Source organism: Callithrix jacchus, chromosome 11 (genome assembly GCF_049354715.1).
Source record: "Callithrix jacchus isolate 240 chromosome 11, calJac240_pri, whole genome shotgun sequence".
NCBI classification, from domain to species: domain Eukaryota; kingdom Metazoa; phylum Chordata; class Mammalia; order Primates; family Cebidae; genus Callithrix; species Callithrix jacchus.
Window position 1 is genome coordinate 89497354 of NC_133512.1, and position 17069 is coordinate 89514422.

At 43.4% G+C, this 17069-nt stretch overlaps 1 protein-coding gene across 7 annotated transcripts in view; it reads left to right on the forward strand.

Annotated features, from left to right (window-relative positions):
• The window catches only part of ESYT2 (extended synaptotagmin 2), a 104499-nt gene that overhangs the window by 14297 nt on the left and 73133 nt on the right, over positions 1 to 17069 (forward strand). The window contains exon 2 of one of the 7 annotated variants that reach the window (XM_078343298.1): positions 11610 to 11662. The exons of the other annotated variants lie outside the window; for them this stretch is intronic. The gene's annotated coding sequence lies outside the window, so the exon portion shown is untranslated. The remainder of the gene's footprint in view (positions 1 to 11609; positions 11663 to 17069) is intronic. 7 annotated transcript variants of the gene reach the window in all.

Below are 17069 nucleotides of genomic sequence, written 5' to 3' on the forward strand. Positions count from 1 at the left end.
CAGCCTCTTGAGTATCTGGGACTACAGGCCTGCAGATAGCGTAATTAGCAAATTAGATTAGATTAGCTAATTTGCTAATTTTAAAAAATTTTTGAGGAGACGGAGTCTCACTGTGTTCCCAAGGTGGAATTTCCTCCCTTTTTAAGAATACTGGGAATGGCATTTAGGGCCTCCATGGGTAATCCTCCACCACTGAAGAACTTTTATTTTATCACACCTGCAGCATTCTTTTTAGCCATATATGGCGACACTCACAAATTCCAGCGATTAGGACGTGATCATGTTTTGAGGGGTGTTATTCAGCTTCCCATACAACCCTGCATCCTGGGGCATTCAGGAGCGAGGAAGGCTCAGTTCTAGCGCTTTTCCTCTGCCTCAACATCTCAGAAATCAGATTTATTTTACAAAGATGTCATTGTTAATGGACAGTGCTCTTAGTGGCACCTAAAGTGTTAGTGCAGCTTATAACTGATCACATCTTGGATTTAATACCGAGGGGTTTTTTTTTTTTTTCCCATTTTTGGCTGTAGCCCTGGTGCCTGAGGTTGGGTGTGGTCTTTTAGAGGTGGAATGAGTAAATCCACACAGATAAGGAGGAGCTGTGCAGTGGGAAGAAGGGTTAGGAACTGTTGGGAACTGAGATGACCACAGGAAGCAGCACCATGAGTTACACTAGGGGAAGAGTTGGGGCTTGATCCCTAGACACAGGGCAGCATCCTGATGTCAACTAGAGGGACGTGTCCCAATTTAAAAGGGGGATTTAGCAAGATACATTTGGCGGGGGGTATCCAGAGGGACTGGAGGCACAGATCTAAGCATGAAGGGGAAGGAGCACCCGAATCTCATGGGAATAGCTTTGGGGAGGAAGGAAGATAGATGAGTGAGCCGGGGATGGGAACAACAACCCCAGGGTATAGAAATAATGCTAGAACGATAGGAGCAGTAGTTTGAAGCTGGGGCTGGGGTGGGAGATTAATTTAGTCTTTAATGTTGGTGTAAGAAACCGAAGGAAGTTCCAAGACGACTCAGCCCAACAGCAGCCAGAGCCTTGCTGGTGAAACAGGAGACAGGCGAGGGAGAGGAGGAAGATCGTGCGCGTAGCTTCACAAGGGCTGACTGCACTAGGAGGAGTATAACAGAAATCCTGTGGAAAAACAAACGGGGAATATGCTTAGCACTAATTGCAGGCTGTCTTCTAAACTCTTTGCACAGAAGTCATTTAAACCTCACAGCTAACCTGCCACCTTTGCTTTATAAGTGAGGAAACAAGCCCTGCTAATGTCAGAGGTGAGCTGAGGCAGCCCTTGACCTGTGAGGTCTGAGACTGCTGTGCATTCTGTGCTCTCCTCTCTTGATTGCAGTAGAGGAGGGACTGGGGATTGGGAGCCGTCCAAGTCATTTTTACAACCCCGAGAGAATTTTACGTCGTTTCTGCTGTTAGAGGAGAGACTCTGCAGTCACTCCAGTAGAAGTCAGGTGACCCCGCCTGGCCGTACTCAGTGCCCTGGGAGCTGGGCCCAGCCCATAACACCTGTGCTTGTGGAAGGCACCAGAGATGCCAGGGTGGTGGTGGGTTACTGTTTTCAGAAGAGCAAAACCAATGCAGGTGAATGACCCACCTCCTTGTTGGCCAATGGGAGCTTCTCTGGGTGTTTTAAGCTTATGTACTATCAGCATTCTTAAATACATTATGAGGTGACAACCAGACTGCCGTGTATTTTTTAAACGTTTTTGATCTGTGAGAGTAATCAGGACTAGTAACAGAAGGGTTGTCCCTTGTCTTTGTTTCTTTCTTGCTGTTACACATTTTGTCTAGGATTATTTTCCTCCTGCCTAAAGAACTAACTTTAGTATTTCTTTTAGTGCAAGTCTGCCAGCAGTGGATTTTCTCTATTTTTGTCTGGAAAGGTATTTACTTCACTTTCACTTTCATAAATTAATAGACTTCATTTTTCAGAACAACTCTGGGTTTCCAGAAAAATTGAGCAGATAATACAGAGCCCCCACATCCCTTCTTACAATTTCCTGTCCTACATTTGTCACAACTAATGAACCCATGTTGATATATTTAACAATATTAACTGAACACTACGGCTTATTGTCTGTATGGAGCATTCTGTGGGTCTTGACCAATGGATAATGTCAAGAATCAGCTGTTACAATGTCATGAAATAGTTTCCCTGCCCTGAAAATCCTCTGTGTGTTTCAGCACTTCCTCTCTGTCTGCCTGTGCTCACTGATCTCATCGTTTTCCCATCGTTTTGCCCATTCTAGAATGTCATATTTTGGAATTATAAAGTATTAGCTTTTTCAGATTGGTTTATTTCACTTAGAAATATGTATTTTAGGTTTGTCAGTATCTTTTCTTTGCTTGATAGCTGTTTTCTTTGTTTTATTCTTATTGCAGTAAATTCAGATAACATAAAACCATTTTTTTTGTGTGTGTGTGATGGAGTTTTGCTGTTGTTACCCAGACTGGAGTGCAATGGCGCGATCTCGGCTCACTGCAACCTCTGCCTTCTGGGTTCAAGCAATTCTCCTGCCTCAGCCTCCTGAGTAGCTGGGACTACAGGCGTGCACCACCATGCCCAGCTAATTTTTGTATTTTTAGTAGAGATGGGGTTTCACCTTGTTAACCAGGATGGTCTTGATCTCTTGACCTCGTGATCCACCCGCCTCGGCCTCCCAAAGTGCTAGGATTATAGGTGTGAGCCACCGCGCCCGGCCAACATAAAACCATTTTAAAGGACACAGTTCAGTGCCATTTAGTACCTTTACATGAGGCGTAATTGTCACTTCTGTCTGGTTCCAAAACATTTTCTCTGCCCCAAAAGGAACCCTGTTTTGTGCCCATTAGCAGTCACGCCCTGTCTCTGTGGCTTTACCTGTTCTGGATATTTCATGTGAATGGAGGCACATTAGTATCTGTGTGATCTCCTATGTGTGGCTTCTTTCAGTTAGCGTAGTTTTGAGGTTCATTTGCATTGTAGCATACACCAGTGTATCATCTCTTTAAAGCTGAATATTCCTGTATGTGGCTGCACCACAGTTGATTATCCATCCGCCCACGGATGGTCATTCAGGTTGTTTCCAGCTGAATATTGTGAATGATGCTGCTATAAACATTAATGTACGAGTTTTTGTTTGAATACCCATTTTCAGTTCTTCCAAGGATACACCTAGGAATAGAATTGTTGGGTTGATATTTACCATTTAGAGGAACGCCAGACTATTTTCACAATGCCTATACCATTTTACATTCTCACCAGCAACGTACGAAGGTGGAATTCCTCCACATCCTTGCCAACATTTGTTTTTTTCTGTTTTTTATTGTTACTGCTGTCCTAGTGGATGTAAAGTGGGATTCGTGGCTCTGGCTTACATTTCTCTGATGATGAACTCATGCCACCTTCACGTGACTGTGCATTTCTTCCATCTCCACATTCAGTTAGATCGTTTGGTAGCTTGAAATTGGCCATGGCGGGAATATTGACACCTTGGAAGTTAGTGGTTTCAGGGAGGTGGCTATGAGCAGGAGCTGGCCAAGCCCATCCCTGCTCTGAAGCCTGTCCTCCAGAGAGACTCCCTGTCCTTTGGAAGGCAAAGCAGGAGCAGGCTGCCTGCGGCTGTATTGCAGGCGGAAGCTCTGGCTCCCCCTGATCCTTTCTGATTTAAAGCCCAGCCCTCCTGATGTTGTGACTCGGAATCTGCTGTTTCCTAAGCACCCCCTGGTCTGTCCCAAAGTCCAGTTTGTGCTATCTCAGTACAACATGCTTTTGCCAAAAGCTCTATTTTGCTCCTTGAAGGTTAGCTTCTTGCCCTGGATAGCTTAGGAACTTAGCAAATTCCTCTTCAGGGAGTCTGTACCCTTCTTCCCGCTTCCCTCTCTCAGGGATCTGGGCCCTTCAGGTTCTGGTTGTTCAGCTTACCAGACTCCAGTTCTTGTCCCGCCAGTCTCCCGAGATGGCCATAAGCCCTGCTGGCTTCTTGGAATCTCAGCCACATTTTTCTGGATTTCTCAACCTTTTGTAGCACAACCTAGAAGGAGAACAGCCACATGAAGTTGACTCCCTACTCTGTGGTCTCCTCCTCCCCTGAATCCTGCAGTGTTTCCAGTGTTTTCAGGTGTGTGTGTGAGCTCTGGCAGGCTGTGCACGTGTGTGTGAGCTTGTGTTCATGTGCCTTTGTGCTCCTGTGTTTTCAGGTGTGTGCGCGAGCTCTGGCAGGCTGTGCACATTTGCGTGAGCTTGTGTTCATGTGCCTGTGTGCTCCTGTGTTTTCAGGTGTGTGTGGGGTTCATCTTTATGGTCTCACCAAATAGTTCTGATGTATTTCTCAGTGTTTAATTTGGCAGATAATTTGGGACTCACAGTGGAATGGCTTTGCCCCTCATTTATCATTGAGGCTGAGCCATATGCTCTTTAAGGACCAAATAGATTGCTGAGATACCTTTGTTGGTTGGTTAAGCCATGAACAAGGAGCTCTGAATTAGGCCACTGATTTACTTCTGGTCCTCTGGCTTTACTTATTTTGTTCTGTTATTATTTGGGGAAGTATCTGACTAAAATCAGTGGGCCATGGTAAAAGCAGTATGTGTTTTAGAGATTGAGACATTCATTTCTTTTTCTTAATTTTAATTTTCTTTCTTTTTTTCTTTTTTTTAAGAGACAGAGTCTCATTTTGTTGCCACACTGGAGTGCAGGGTGTAATCACAGCTCACTGTAGCCTTGACTTCCTGGTCTCAAGTGATCCTCCCACCTTGACCTCCCAGAGTGCTGGGATTGCAGACATGAGCCACTGTGCCTTACCCCTTTTATTTTTTTAACAGCTGTATTGACATATAATTCACGTACCATACCATCCAGCCATTTAAACTATACAATTAACTGTTTTTCAGTATGTTCTCATGATTGTGCAACCATCACCAAAATTTCTTAGTAGAAACTTTTGTTTTCCCTAAAGAAGGCCTACACCCCTTAGCCCCCAATCCTCAGACCCCTCCACTGCTCTCCCTGTCACATCCACACTAGCCACCCACTAATTCACTTTGTCTCTATAGGAAGACACCTGCACATCCTGTGTAAATGAAATCTTAAAACATGTATCTTTATGATGAGCTTCTTTCTTTTTAAAAAAAAAATTTTTGCTCTGTCACCCAGGCTGGAGTGCAGTGACACAATCATAGCCCATTGCCGCCTCTACTTCCCAAGCTGAAGTGATCCTTCCATCTCAGCCTCTTTAACAGTTGGGACCACAGGCGTGCACCACTGTGCGCAGTTAATTTTTAAATTTTTTGTAGAGATGGGGTCTCACTGTATTGGGCTGCTCTCAAACTTCTGGAGTCAAGTGATCTTCCTGCCTCTCAGCCTTCCAAAGTGCTGCGATTATAGACATGAGACACGCCATGCCCGACCCACTTCTTTCAATTACTAGATAATGTAACACATGTTAGTGTTTTGTTTCCTTGTATTCACAAATCTGTTGTATGAAAAGGCTGCGTTTTGTTTAGCTATTTATTAAGTAATGATCCTTTGGGTTGTTTCTACTTTTTGGCAAATATGAATCATGCTGCTGTGAGCATTCATGTACAGTTTTTGTCTGGATGTGTGTTTTCCTTTATCTTGTGTATATACCTGTGGGTAGAATGGGTCATATAGTACCTCTGAGTTTACATATTTTGAAGATCTGCTAAATTGTTTTTCAGAGGGTTACCACTAGCAACAAATGAGAGTTTCGATTTTCCCATGTCTTCATCAAAACTTCTTGTTAAAATGAAAATCTCAGACAAATTAAGTTTAACATAGTTTAATTGAGCAAAGAACAACTCACAAATTGGACAGCCCTTGAACGAGAATAGGTTCAAAGAGGCTTTAGTGCATCCATGTGGTGGAAGAAGATTTATGAGCAGAAAAAGAAAGTGAGGTTCAGAAACAGCCAGCCAGGTTACAGTTCTGCATTTGCCTTATTTGGATGTGGTTTGAGCAGTTGGCTCCCTGTGATTGGCTGAAACCTGATGATTGGCATTAGGCTCAGTCTGTTTACACATCCAGTTAGGAAACCTTTAGGCTGAACTTACAATAATATGTAAGGAGGCAGCTTTAGGCTGAATTTAACATTGTCTATATTTTTATTTTAACCATCTAGTGGACACAAAGTGATATCTCATTGTGATTTGATTTGTATTTGTCTAACTGATAATGTTGAGCATCTTTTCCCGTGCTCATTGGCCATTTTATATCCTCTTTGGAGAAGTGTTTATACAAATACCTTTTTTTTTTTTTGAGACGGAGTCTCGCTCTGTCACCAGTCTGGAGTGCAGTGGCGCAGTCTTGGCTCACAGCAATCTCTGCCTCCCAGATTCAAACAGTTCTCTTGCCTCAGCCTTCCACGTAGCTGGGACTACAGGCATGTGTCACCACGCCCAGCTAATTTTTGTATTCTTAGTAATTTTTTTGTAATAAGTAATTTTGTAATTTAGTAATTTTTGTAATGAGGTTTCACCATGTTGGCCAGGATGGTCTCCATCTCCTGACCTCTTGATTTGCCCACCTCGGCCTTCCAAAGTGCTAGGATTACAAATGTGAGCCACTGCCCTCTGGCCACATTTGCCCATTTTTTAATTGGGTTAATGTGATCCAAAGTTTACTACAGTAGTCCCCTCTTATCTGTGGGTGATGTTTTCCAAGACCCCCAGTAAAATGGGATAGTACCAAACCCAGTTGCTGTCAATCAGAAGAGCTGTTTTGTCTTCTACCCACAAATTTATGTGTTTATTTATTTATTTATTTTTTGAGACAGAGTCTCCTGTCACCCAGGCTGGTGTGTAGTAGCGCTATCTCAGCTCACTGCATCCTCTGCCTCCCCAGTTCAAGCAATTCTCGTGCCTCAGCCCCTCCCACGTAGTTGGGATTACAGGCTCCCACCACTATGCCTGGCTGATTTTTTTTTTGTATTTTTTTTTTAGTAGAGATGGGATTTCGCTGTGTTGGCCAGCCTGATCTTAAACTGCTGACCTCAAGTGATACACCCAGCATAGCCTCCCAAGTGCTGGGATTACAGGCAAAGTGCTGGGATAGGCGTCAGCCACTGTGCCAGGCCCCAGCTACAAATTTAATGCCTTTTCCATCTTAAAGTTTGACATGTGACAGCAAAACTAGCATGAAATTGTTTTTCCTTCTTGAGTTTCACAGATGGAAGATTTGTTCTTACATCTTAGAAGCCTCAGCATATGATACTTTTTCTTTCCTTAGTAAGTCAAGAACTTTTACCATTTCACTTAAAGGAAGCTTACGGCTTCTCTGAATTGCCAGCATCAATACTCGTATATTTTGGGCCATCATTAAGTAAAATAAGGTTGACTTGAACGTGAGCTTGGCAGTTCCACAGCACTTGAGCTGATCACCAAGACAGCTCAGGTGAGCGGGTGGGAGCACGTGCCATGTGAACATGCTGGGCAGAGCAGGCTCATGTCTCCAGCAGGATGGGGTGAGATTTCATCACCCTACTCAGAACAGCATGCCATTTAAAACTGATGAATTGTTTATTTCTGGAAGTTTCCATTTAGTATTTTCTGACCTTGGTTGACTGCAGGTAACTGAGGTCCCAGAAATTAGCAATGTAGATAAGTAGGGAATGTCTATAAATAGGTAACAAATTGGAGGTCAGTGGATTCAGTTTTCAAACTCTTTAGTTACCCCAATTTTAAGATTTGGGGCATTTACAATAAGAAAAGGAGTGTTTGGCAGACATTTTTCTGCACCTGGAGCTGTGGGGCCTGCTCTTTGGGAGACTGCACGGCCCCACCCTGCCGTGACATCCTTTTGCTGTTGTGCACATGTCCCATTCAGTGGGCGGCAAGCTCAGCTCATGGCCTGACCTCCTGTTTGTTTTTGTGGCCAATGAATAGCTTTTACATTTTTTAATAGCTAGAGGGAAGTAATTTGTATCAGGTGAAAATGTTATGAAATTCAAATTTCAGTGACCATATTAAAGTTCTATTGGAACACAGCCATGCTTATTAGTCAACACACCGTGGTTTGAGCAGTTGTGAGAGACCTCACGGCCCGCAAGTGCCCCATATATTTCCTGTCTGACTCTGTATGGGGAATGTGTAACAGCAAACAGCAGTGTGGCACACAGGCTGTAAGCGGGAAAGATGTTCTGCAACCTGGGTGTCAAACATCCAGTAATGGCCATATTCAGGAAAAAGCCCTAGTGTTGTCACATGCCTGATTGTTTACTGTTTCTTCATTGTGTACAAAGAAAGAATTAAAAAGGAAACAGGTTTTAGGGTGGTAAATTTCTGACTTCCTTCTCATAACTTGAGATAATTTACTATCTGCACGAGAATAAAGTTAAGCTCTTAGGAGATTGTATAAACTTATTTCTGAAAATATAAAATTCACAGATAAATTATAAATCCGATGTTACTTCTGAATCCATGTAGATAGATTTTTAGTATTCCCGTCACTTCTGTAATTCTAAGGGATTTTGTATAACCCTGTTTTTACACTCTCATATGGTTTCTCTTTTTATATGTGTATAGAATAAACTATATACACTGTATATAGAGCGTCACACAAAGCTGGATTGGTTGTAGATAGTATACAAAATACATGCAATTAATTCAGTGCTGCAGTTGCCCGTCTATCTTTTAATCCATTCCAGTCAAAGCATGAGCGTGTAAATCTGAATTAATATTCATTTGATTTAAATTTAAAATAAAAACAACCAGATTGTTTCAGGTGTTTCAGTGAAGGAGATGAGAAGACAAATTACCTACTCTTGGACTCGTTTTAACTTGTGTTACTGATGTAACTCGTGCTAGAACTTCAGCTTAAATCATCAAATAATTTACTTAAGTGACTTTTCTTGCTAAAAGCAGAGACAGGAAAATGTCTAAAGGACTTCAGAATGTTGTGAGAATATGCTTCCAATCTTTGAAAAATACTATTCATAGGCATGTGTTTATATGTAAGGTACTAAGTCTGTCGACATTAGGGTTTTCATGAAGGGATATTCTGTTCTGAGTAGAAGCTATGAGGAGTCCTTGTTTTGACTCTGCCATTGAATGTAAGTCCTGGCTAAGATTCTCCTGTCATTTTCCGCATGCATTGAAAGGGGACTTAACCCCTTTCAAAAATAAATGGATAGATGATTATATGTCAGATGTCACATGAAATTCAGGGTACGTTCTCATGCATTAAAACTAAGAATTGGATTTCAAGTAATTTAGACAGCTTTGTTATGGAAGGTATGCTGGGATAAACGTTTTTAAATTTTTCTTTTACTCTGTTTTCTAATCTGCAGAAATAGATAATGGTCACTTGTATGATGAAGAAATAGCAACAAAGTGTTGAAAATAGTGTGGAAGCCTTCTTTCTCTAGGCCAGTGCTTCCTACACAGTGTATGTAGCGCCGGCTCTGCCACTGCTGTTCTCCTTCAGCCCAGGAGAGCCTTGTGTCCCTGGGGCCCATGGTGGTCACAGCTGTGGCTCAGCCATCATACCTCTCATTGGCAGGCAGTCCTTTTGTTAAACGGTTAGGAGTTTTAGGAGACATAAGAAAGCCACAATTTGCTGTAGCTCTGGTAGACAACACCATTTGATATGTGGTGAGGCAGTCAAGGAGTGACTGATCACTGCCTGTGTTCTCAGTTAAAAACTTTAGGGATATTAGTGTCTTTTCAGATTTCCTAGTGAAGTTTCTCACTAATGTAAAAAGCACCCGGGGACAACTTTGAAATGTTTTCTGTTAAGAAATGACCTTAAATAGATGGACTTTAAGCAATTTCACTGCACCAAAGCGTTCTTTTTGGTGTATCCAGTTACTCTGTTGCAGTAATCGAAGCCCATAAACCACAAAGAAAATTAGAACCTTGTGGGTTTTGTAAAAGATCAGTTACTTTATTTACTATGTGAATTAATTGATTGCCTGCTCTTTTTATTTGTGTTTCTTTTTCTTTCTTTCTTAATTTTTTTTCTGAGATGGAGTCTCGCTCTGTCACCCAGGCTGCAGTGCAGTGGCATGGTCTTGGCTCACTGCAAACTCTGCCTCCCAGGTTCAATGTACCACCATGTCCAGTTAATTTTTTGTGTTTTTAGTAGAGATGGGGTTTTACCATGTTACCCAGGATGGTCTCGATCTCCTCACCTTGTGATCCGCCTGCCTCAGCCTCCCAAAGTGCTGGGATTACAGGCCGATTGCCTGCTTTTTATGTAGACTAAAAATAGGTAAGAATGGTTATTTGGGGTAATTTCCTTTTACTATTTGAAGTAGTAATTTGACCATACTGTGACAGTTTATTACAGAATTGACAGATGTTTTTAGATTCCTCTCTACCTTTCCTCCCTTGAATACTTCCTTTGTAGAAGCAGCTATTTGGATAAAGCATCCTAATGTCTTTGAAAAAAAATGCCATTATTAAGATTTCTGACCTGCTTTTTCAGTTTCCATGAATATTTACCAAAGTCTCTACAGAAGGCAAGAGATGGACAGTTAGGATTTGAGGATCTTGAGGAGGGATAGATAGTTTGGGAGATGAGTAAAGACATTTGATTATACAAAGATGAGAAGGCACAAATTTGTGTTGGTACCAAATTACATTTAAGTCACTTTCCTCTGCTAACTTCAGCAGCCCAGCCGTAGGGGCGAGATCCCACTGGTGTGGAGAGGTAACAGGTGCTCTGTCAGATCCTCATGGCTTTCAGTTCTAAACATTTAAACACCATGTGCCTGGAAGTCTTGTCCACTGTCAGAAATTCTGTCCTTAATATTTTTTTCTCATTGTAATCTGATAATATGAAGTGGTTCTGAGTTGCTTTTCCCCAGGCCCCACATAAGTGCTTTTCTCTCCTCCAGTGTAAGGCACCAGCCTTCTTGGAAAGCACTGAATGAAGTCTTGGATTTCTCATGCTCCTCACCTTTATCAGCCGTCCCGAGTCCTGGCTGCTCCAAGAAGGTGTTTTGTGTGTGTTAGAACACTGGACTCCCTTTGGTTGTGCTGCATGTGAACCAAAATTTTCTGGGCAGTTGTAACTTTCTGCAAACGTTTTTGACCATTTGCACTGACTTTAATTCATATGCAGACAGAACAATACACAACATTTTAAATATTTAGCGTAGTTTGTATTTCCCGGGACTGAATTCTGTGAATACAAGCCGCATCTGTTGAAGTAAACCTGTAGTATGCTGAGCGCTTCCAAGTCAGGGTGTGTTGCTTGCTCAAAGGCTTCTAGAAGCCAGAGTTTCAGATTTCTCTTGTGATGTAGCTAATGAAGAAGAGGTGTCTCATGTTCTTGTAGAACCGTAATTCTTTTGTCCTCTTTGTCTTATCTATTCTGTTTTTGAGATTCTGTTGATTTTAGACAAGGAAACAAAGCTACCTGCTTAGATTTTTTTTTTTTTCCATTTTATAGGCTTAAAGTAGACTTGCCACATTGTATAGGAAGGTTGGTGTTTTCAGATGGCCAGTGAATGGGTGACACTGTGACTTAGGTGTGCTCTGGGAACAGTGGGGTTGGCGCCCACCTGTGCTGGTGGGGCCTGCCCCGGGGCACACTCTCGGATGCTGTGCCAGTGACTCAGATTCCTTCTTCCTTCCCCTTTAGTTGTGATCCAAGAGAGGGAAAGAATTCTTCCCTGCAACCAGCCATTGCTTCAAGTAAGAATTTTGTGTGTTTTGTTTTTTTCTTTTTAAAATAGTGCCTAAAGTGTTATGCAGCATTGAGCAAAGCTCAAATCCTTCTTGGAATGAGGAAGAATCTTGAGTAAATGGACTTGATTGGCAAGTTCATGATTTCAGGTTTAATGGCATTTTGTTTCTAAAAGAATCATTTTATCAGTTTATGTTTTAAATTTTAAAGCTATTAAAGCAGCAATGCCTCAGGTATAATAGAATTAGACATAGCATCTTTGTATTTCCTCACATTACCTATCTAAACATATTCTAGGTTTCTACTTTAGAAAAGGAATGAGTCACCAGGATTAATTGATAACCGCATGTTTCAGTGTTACAAATGCTAATGGAATTTAAAAGTTACTCTTCTACTTCCCTGTGAAGTACCTCCTGTATTTTTTTTGTAATTGAAAATGTTTACTTCAGCTGGGTATGGTGACTCACGCCTGTAATCCCAGCACTTGTGAGAAGGTCACTTGAGGCCAGGAGTTTAAGACCAGCCTGGTTAACATGGCAAAACCCTGTCTCTACTAAAACTACAAAAATTAGCCAGTTGTGTTGGGAGGGCACCTGTAGTCCCAGCTACTGAGAGGCTGAGGCAGGAGAATCACTTGAACCCAGAGGCGGAGGTTGTAGTGAGCCAAGATTGCACCACTGCAGTCCAGTCAGTGGCAGAGTGAGACTCTATCTCAAAAAAGAAGAAAAAAAGCTTATATCATGCATAGAACGTGAAATTTAGGAGCAATAAAATCCTATGCAGGTTCTAATTGTTAATACTGGTCTTCAAGGAGAGTGTTGTTTGAAGAAAGACATTTATTTTATTTTATTTTTATTTTAAATGTTAGCTCCCAATTTTTTTTATGTTTGGAAATGGGATAATATGATTTAATTGGCAAAAAAAAATTGACCATTTATGTCAGTTGCATCCTGTATACTTTAGCAGGACATAACAGGAAGGACTCTGGAGTCCTTTGGATCTGGATATCTTTATTCTACCTGTTCCCCTGAGGCATTTTGTTATCTGTTAGATGGAGCCACTAATTGTTAAAAGATTCTGGTGAGGATCAAACAAGAGTTCCTGGAGCACAGTTCAATATTCTGTCTTCGTATATTTGTTTTAATTTTTCTAAACAAAACAGCTTCAGTAATAGCAGCATATTAGAATCTAAAATATGCCTTTGTTCTTTTAAAAGATAACATTAAAAAGATTTTCGCAGGTGGTGTCAACTCAAATATAATAGAATCTTTAATCATACAATGATTATTTCTAGTTCATAGAAATAATATAAATATAAATATTTGTTTTACAATTAGAACTTAAAAGAGGTGTTTTTTTTTTTTTTTCTTTTTTTTCTTTTTAGATGGAGTCTAGCTCTGTTGCCCAGGCTGGAGCGCAGTGGCACAATCTTGGCTCACTGCAACCTCCGCCTCATGGGTTCAAGCGATTCTTCTGCCTCAGCCTCCCAGGTAGCAGGGATCACAGGCACCCACCACTATGCCCAGCTAACTTACATATTTTTAGTAGAGATGCGGTTTCACTGTGTTGGCCAGGCTGGTCTCGAACTCCTGACCTCATGATCTGCCCGTCTTGGCCTCCCAAATTGCTGGGATTACAAGTGTGAGCCACTGCGCCTGGCCTTGAGCCTTTTTTTTTAAGTTGAAAGATAAGATTTAAAACCAAATGTGTGTTCATGTGTTCCTGTGTGACGTAGGACCGTGTTTTTTATGATCCCTGTATGTCCCAGTCTTTCTCTGTGATGTTTGTGCCACTTGAGATTCTGTTTTATGCAACATAAGCAAATGTTTATGAATATGTATTAGAGAGAAGCAGATTTTTGACTTAGTGAACAGAATTTAAAATCTGGTAACAGATTTGCTTTGTTCACATTTGATATATTCTGTTTCTCAATTTCTTTGGTACTTTGGAATACTCACTCAAATTAAAACTTCAGAACTATTGAATGCCTTGGGATATCACTACTAAGAGGTGGCTTGATTTTCAAAACCATCTTGGGTAAATTCTAACACAGTGAGCCAGTTTACTTGTATTCAAAGCCTATTTGTGCAGAGGGTTTCTCTATTTATTCCAGAATAGAATGGGGCACTACAGGCAGCTCCTCCCCACGCTCCTGCTCCATCACTGTCTCACTGAAGGTGTGGGTGCCCGCTCCTCTCACACTCCTGCTCCATCACTGTGTCACTGAAGGTGTGGGTGCCCGCTCCTCCCACACTCCTGCTCCATAACTGTCTCATTGAAGGTGTGGGTGCCCGTTTCTCCCACACTCCTGCTCCATCACTGTCTCACTGAAGTTGTGGTTGCCCACTCCTCCCACGCTCCCATGCTCCTGCTCCATCACTGCTTCACTGCAGTTGTGGGTGCCCACTCCTCCCATGCTCCTGCTCCATCACTGCCTCACTGCAGGCGTGGGTGCCCACTCCTCCCATGCTCCCACGCTCCTGCTCCATCACTGCCTCACTGCAGGCGTAGGTGCCCACTCCTCCCATCCTCCCACGCTCCTGCTCCATCACTGCCTCACTGCAGGCGTGGGTGCCCACTCCTCCCATGTTCCTGCTCCATCACTGCCTCACTGCAGGTGTGGGTGCCTGCTCCTCCCATGCTCCCACGCTCCTGCTCCATCACTGCCTCACTGCAGGCGTGGGTGCCCACTCCTCCCACACTCCAACACTCCCGCTCCATCACTGCCTTACTGCAGGCGTGGGTGCCCACTCCTCCCACACTCCCACACTCCCGCTCCATCACTGCCTCACTGCAGGTGTGGGTGCCCACTCCTCCCACGCTCCCACACTCCCGCTCCATCACTGCCTCACTGCAGGTGTGGGTGCCCACTCCTCCCATGCTCCCACGCTCCTGCTCCATCACTGCCTTACTGCAGGCGTGGGTGCCCACTCCTCCCACACTCGCACACTCCCGCTCCATCACTGCCTCACTGCAGGTGTGGGTGCCCACTCCTCCCACGCTCCCACACTCCCGCTCCATCACTGCCTCACTGCAGGTGTGGGTGCCCACTCCTCCCATGCTCCCACGCTCCTGCTCCATCACTGCCTTACTGCAGGCGTGGTTGCCGACTTTTGCCTGTGCAGTGACATCAGCAGCCCCTGAGTGGCACAGAAAGCATTTGCAGAAAACATCAGCCTTGACCTGATGTTCCCGCTTCCTCTCCTGTTACTCCTCCCATCTCCTCATCCAGACACAGTACATTACTTGTAATTATTTTTGCTTAGAATATTTTCTTTGCCTAGTTTAAGAAATAGGAAAAATCTAAAATTTTCCTACTCTCACATTCAGTAAAACACTTCACCTCTAGTCACCAAAATGTGCATGGCTTTTTTCCCCCCAAACGTGAAGCGTTCTTCAGCAGACCCTAACTGGGTGTCCTGTGATTCAACTGGTTTCTTACACTTTCTAACTGGAGATAGCATCAGATCCCACGGGTAAGGGTTCAGTCCCACAAGACTGTCTCCCACTTCAGGTACCATTCACAAATGTAGATTGTCACCTGTACTTCTGACCAATCGGCTCTAAGTGGGGGTTCCTACAGCCCCATCTTGAGTTTGATTTACTAGAGGGCTCACAGAACTCAGGGAAACACTTTCCTCACGTTAACTGGATGATTATAGAGGCTATTACAAATGGTGCAGATGAAGAGATGCATGGGAGAGGTGGGAGGAAAGGGTGTGGGCTTCCTGTGCCCCCTCAGACGTACCACGCTCCAGAGCTTGCCCTCCTGGAAGCTCTTCTAACCCTGTCCTTTTGGGTTTTGATGGAGGCTCTGCTAAGTAGCCATGATCGATTAAATTATTAGTCATTGGGGATCAACTCAATCTTCAGCACCTCTTTACTTCCCAGAGGTGGTGTGGGGGGTGCCGCTGAAAGTTCCACCCCTCTAATCACATTGTTGGTTCCCTTGCAACCAGCCCCCATCCTGAGGCTGTCCGGGAGCCCACCAAGAGTCACCTCATTAGAACAAAGGTGCTCCCTGTCACCCAAGAAATTCCAAGGGATTTAGTACCACTGTGTGGGGAATCAGGCATGAGAGACCAAGTATTAGAACAAGAGACTCTCTTAGCACTTCTACCTAAATGGGTTTTAGGAGTTCTATATTAGGTTCTAGGGACAGAGACAAATATATATTCCTTATTATTATTATTTTTTTTGAGATGGAGTTTCGCTCTTGTTACCAGGTTGGAGTGCAATGGCACGATCTCGGCTCACCGCAACCTCCTGGGTTCAAGCAATTCTCCTGCCTCAGCCTCCTGAGTAGCTGGGATTACAGGCGTGCACCACCATGCCCAGCTAATTTTTTTTTGTATTTTTAGTAGAGACGGTGTTTCACCTTGTTGACCAGGATGGTCTTGATCTCTTGACCTTGTGATCCAGCCGCCTCAGCCTCCCAAAGTGCTGGGATTATAGGCGTGAGCCACCGTGCCTCTGGCCTATTCCTTATTATTTCACACCTGGCCAACCCCAGCTCACATATGTCCTGTTTCTGATTTTTTTTTTTTTTTCTCTTAGATGGAGTCTTACTCTGTCACCCAGGCTTGAGTGCAGTGGTGAGATCTCAGCCCACTGTAACCACTACCTGCTGGGTTCAAGCAATTCTTCTGCCTCAGCCTCCTGAGTAGCTGGGACTACAGGCACACACCACCATGCCTGGCTAATTTTTTTGTAATTTTAGTAGAGACAGAGTTTCACCATGCTGGTCAGGCTGGTCTTGAACTCCTGACCTCGTGATCCACCCATCTCAGCTTCCCAAAGTGCTTGGATTACAGGCATGAACCACCGTGCCTGGCCTACAGCGTAAATCTTCCATGCACCCTTCCAGGTAGCAGCATACTCTCTCTCCTCTGCTGGCACTTTTCTCCCTCCTGGTTGGCAGTCACGCCTCCCACACTAGCCCCTCCTCCAGCCATGACCCTCCCAAGGACAGCAGCATGAGCCTCCCAAGGACTAGCATTTCTGCTGGAGGAAGTACTTGATAAATAGGTTCTTCAGAAAGAACAGTCAACACATGTGCAGGAGATTAAATATGGCCCACTAACTAATAAAATCAGCACTCACAACTGTCAGGGCTTATAACTGGTATATGACTGAGTAGCGAAACTTTATTATTTTTACATAAGTATAATTCTGTAGGTGATTCTCGGACTGGCATATGTTTAGCTCTATGGTGTTCCTCAGGCGTTAAGGATGCCAGGATGAGGAGGACTTTACTAGCATACTGTCAGACCAAATTTGAGAAATATCAGTAAACTTAGAGAAATCTAATGTTAGAGAAGGAAGAATGTTTTCATTTTGGAACATTTTTTACAGGAGTCATTTTATCACTTGATGTTCAGAGGGCCGGGTGTGGTGACTCACAGCTGTAATCCC